The sequence below is a fragment of the Macaca thibetana genome, chromosome Y (assembly GCF_024542745.1).
Source record: "Macaca thibetana thibetana isolate TM-01 chromosome Y, ASM2454274v1, whole genome shotgun sequence".
Lineage (NCBI taxonomy): Eukaryota > Metazoa > Chordata > Mammalia > Primates > Cercopithecidae > Macaca > Macaca thibetana.
The window spans coordinates 9581794-9586540 of NC_065599.1; the positions used below are offsets into that span (position 1 = coordinate 9581794).

The 4747-nt window shown below is 45.1% G+C and overlaps 1 pseudogene; it reads left to right on the forward strand.

Annotated features, from left to right (window-relative positions):
- Positions 1–360: 360 nt before the first annotated feature.
- LOC126947225 (argininosuccinate synthase-like) lies at positions 361–1631 on the forward strand (annotated as a pseudogene).
- Positions 1632–4747: the final 3116 nt, after the last annotated feature.

The following is a 4747-nucleotide window of genomic DNA, read 5'->3' on the forward strand; positions in this document are numbered from 1 at the left end:
AGTTGATAGGCACTGAATCCAAGCATGTCTGACAGTCAAACCAAGGCTGGGGCTCCAAAGGAGAGTTCAAAGCTCCTTCATTATACATCACAACACTCTCCACTTGGTGTCTGAGCATGGCTCATGGGTCTGGGGCCTGTGCTGACCCACACTCTTGGTCAGTGTGCTAACCCACCTGACATTTCTCATTGATTTTGGTGTTACCTCTAACCTGAATGGTATTGGTTTGCTACAGTTGCTGTAAAAAATTACCTCCTCTTGCTCTATCAGCTGTCTCAGCTGCCTGAGGTCCTAGTGGTTCACTGCACCATGAAGACAGATTCCAGATGCAGGGAACTTGCACCTCCAATCCCAGATGCTATGTCCAGCAAAGACTCCATGGTTCTGGCCCACAGTGGCCCTGGACACCTCCTGCATCCTCGTATGGCTGAAGGAACAAGACCATGATGTCATTGCCTACCTGGCCAAGATTGGCCAGATGGAAGACTTTGAGGAAGACAGGAAGAAGGCATGGAAGCTTGGGGCCAAAAAGGTGTTCCTTGATGATGTCAGCAGGGATTTTGTGGAGGAGTTCATGTGGCCGGCCATCCAGTCCAGCACCCTGTATGAGGACCACTACCTCCTGCACTTCTCTGGTTAGGCCCTGCATCACCCACAAACAAGTGGAAATCACCCAGCAGAAGGGGGCCAAGTATGTATCCTATGGCATCATGGGAAAGGGGAACGATCAGGTCCGGTTTGAGCTCACCTGCCCACTGGCCCCCAAATTAAGGTCTTTGCTCTCCAGAGGATGCCCAAGTTCTACAACTGGTTCAGTGGGCCTCAAGGATCTGATGGAATATGCAAAGCAACATTGGATTCCCTTCCTGGTCAATCTCAAGAACCCGTGGAGCATGGATGACAACCTCACGCATATTGGCTCTACACAAAGACTAAGGACCTGACCAAAGCCCACAACACCCCTGACATACTCGAGATTGAGTTCAAAACAGGGGTCCCCATGAAGGTGACCAACGTCGAGGACGGCGCCACCCACCAGACCTCCAAGGAGCTCTTCATGTAATTGAATGAAGCCACAGGCAAGCATGGCCTGGGCCATATTGACATTGTGGAGAACCATTTCATTGCAATGAAGTCCTGAGGCATCTATGAGACCCCAGCAAGCACCATCCTTTACTATGCTCATTTACACATCAAGGACTTCACCATGGATTGGGAAGTGTGCAAAATCAAACAAGGCCTGGGCTTGAAATTTGCCGAGCTAGTGTATACTGGTTTCTGGCACAGCCCTGAGTGTGAATTTGTCCGCCACTGCATTGCCAAGTCCCAGGAGCAAGTGGAAGGGAAAGTACAGGTGTTCGTCTTCAAGGGCCAGGTGTACATCCTCGGCCAGGAGTCCCCACTCTCTTTACAATGAGGAGCTGGTAAGCATGAATGTGCAGGCAGATTAGCAGCCAGTTAATGCCGCCAGGTTAATCAACATCAGTTCCATCAGGCTGAAGGAATATCATTGTCTCTAAAGCAAGCTCCCTGCCAAATGGACCCCTACACAAGGGGGAGCTGGGCCTGCTCACTTTGCTCACTTTGCAGATCCCCCAAGAACAGACACTAATTTTTGTGATAATTCATAATTGTGACTTGTTCTCCCTGCCTGGCAGTATAGTGGGGCTGCCAAGCCCCAGCTTTGTTCCCTGGTCCCACTGAAGCCTGCAAAAGTGATCATCAAAGGGAAGGGTGGGGGGCTATAAAATGACAATTTGTTTTTGAGACACTTACTCTGTCACCCAGGCTGGAGTGCAATGGCTCAAACTTGGCTCACTGCAACTTTCATCTCCTGGGTTCAAGTGATTCTCATCCCTCAGCCTCTCAAGTAGCTGAGATTACAGGCATGTGCCACCATGCCTGGCTAATTTTTGTGTTTTTAGTAGAGATGAGGTTTTGCCATGTTGGCCAGGATGGTCACAAATGGCTGACCTCAGGTTATTTGCTGCCTCCACCTGCCAGAGTTCTGGGATTACAGGCGTGAGTCACTGTGCCTGTCCAAAAATGACAATTATAAAAAGATTTTAAAAAATGACCTTCTGCTGGGTGGCTGAAAGCAACATAAATGTATTACCTCTCAGTTCTGTTTTTTTCAAAATTTATTATTGATACTTTTTGTGGGTACATAGATGTTATATTTATGGGATATCTGCAATGTTTTGATATAGGCATGAAATGTATAACAATCACATCACAGAGAATGGGTTATCCAGCCCCTCAAGCATTTACCCTTTGTGTTACCAATAATCCAATTATACTCTTCTAGTTATTTTTAAATGTAAAAGTAAGTCATTTTTGATCTCCTGGTTCTTTTGTTGGCCTCTCCCTAGCTTCAGTAGCCACCAGCAATCCTTGGCATTCCTGGACCTGTGGCTGCATCACTAGAGTCCCTGCCTCCATCTCCACATGGCTTTCTCCTCTGTGTCTGTGTCTCTTCTGTCTTATAGAAGGACACCTGATATTGCATTTAGGGCCCAGCCTAACCCAGGATGATCTCATCTTGAGATTCTTGACTTGGTTCTATCTCCAGATGCCATATTTACACATAAGGTGACATTCACAGGTTCTGGGATTAGGATGAGGACATATCCTAATCCCAGACTATGGGTCAATCTACTACAGTTGTATTCAGTCCTTCTGGAGGCTCTAGGAAGAGCATCCTTCCTGCCTTTTCCAGATCTCGGAGGCTCCAGGAACCCCTGGGCTTTTGGAACAGTTTAAGCCACTGTTTACTGAACGTTTACTCAGTTCCCTCTGGAGGCTCTAGGGGAGGATCCTTCCTGCCACTGCCAGCTCCTGGGGGCTCCAGGTGTCCCTGGGCTTGTGGCACATCATTCCTGTCTCTGCCTCTGTCTCCACGTGGCCTTCTCCTATGTGTGTGTGTGTCTTATAAGTACACCTGTCATTGCATTTAGGGTCCTGAATCCAGCACATCTTCATCTTGACATCCTGTACTAATTACATTTACAGAGACTCAATTTCCAAATGAGGTCCTATTCAAAGTTTTCGAGTGGATGTGTAAATTTTTTAGTGGGGAAGGTGGGGAGAAGACACAGAATATTTGTTGTGCTTCCCACATCCTCTGGTTCCTGTTGCTTTCTCCTAGCCAGTGGGATCCTAGTCTCTCACATCTAGCCATTACCTGGAATCTTGCCTGTAGGGAGCTACCCCAACCCCCTGCCCTGACTGGCTCCTATTGGGTTATGTATTCCCCGTCTAATTTTATCGCCACAATTATCACAATGTATATCTCATGATCATCGTCCCCTGTCTAGGGACTTTACCTTCAACCATCCTTTCATTAAAATGGCTTATTAAGGTGCTTACTGCAAGTTGGACTATGTAACTGGATTTATTTTTTAAATACCTGAATTGAACAACATAATTTGACCTCCTACTCTCTGCTTGTCCTAGAAAAAAGCAGTAGTTACACATGAATTAGAGTCTTAAGATATGAGACCTTTTCAGGTCAGGCATGGTAGCTCACACCTGTAATCCCAACACCTGGGGAGGCCAAAGCAGGAGGATCACTTGAGCCCAGGACCAGGTGGGCAACATGATGGTACCCCTGTCTCTACAAAAAAAAAAAAAAAATTAGCCGGTGTGGTAGCACACACCTATAGTTCCAGCTACTCAGGAGGCTAAAGTGGGAGGATCACTTGAGCTTAGGAGGTGGAGGCTGCAGTGAGCTATAATTAGACAACTGCATTTCAGCCTGGGTGATAGAGCAAGACCCTGTCTCAACATAAAATAAAATAAAATAAAATAAAACGTGAATTGAAAAACTTAATTTGATCTCCTGTCCTGTGTCCATCCTAGAAAAAAGCACTAGGGGCCCCTGAATTTGAAACTTAAAATATGAGACCTTTGTTCTAAATGAACCAACCACAGTCTCCACACCTGTTGTGAAGAAGTAACTAAAGGGAGCTGATTTTGTTGATTTAAGAGAATCCCCTATATCCCTAAGTGACTCACAGCCTGTTGCTGTTACATAACAGCTTGATAGAGAGACTTAACATTTCAGGATTTTTAAGGGAAAAAATGCAAGTAAGATGTTCCTGCAGAAACATTGCCCCTGGCTATGAACACCTATGAGACACTTGGAAATTGATGTTGTTTTATTTTGTTTTGCTTTTGTTTTGTAGGAAGACAGATACACTTTGCATATTGTCCACATATGGAAACAATAGTCTGAGTATACAACTTGGGTGGCCAAATTAATTGCAAACAAAGATACAGTAGCAGTAATAGAGTGTTACCCTGATAGAAGGAGAATGAACAGATTCACAATAGGTCAGAAGATCTGAAGTTGTATTCACCTTATTTATTAGGAAGGCTATAAAAAACAGGAAACAATAGCTAATGAGCTTAACTCATTTTTAAGAACAATTAAGGTAACAGATATCAGTACGTTTTCAAAAGAAATAAAACGACTACAGTTCCCTATCTGGTTATATAATTCCCATGTAGTTGTATTACCCAATTGATGACCAAATTAAACCCACAACATGCTTGCCAAGGCCCGCCCAGCCTCCAGCAATAGGCAGTGATATTTCCATTCATTCAGAATAAGTTTGTTCCACATTCCACCAGCTCTATTGTGTGGGTTTTCCTTTTAGGGAGACAAAAATCCACCCCTAGGTAAGTTTCATGGATCACAGGTACACCCCTAGGGACCCTGTAGAATGTCTGCGATATTTACACT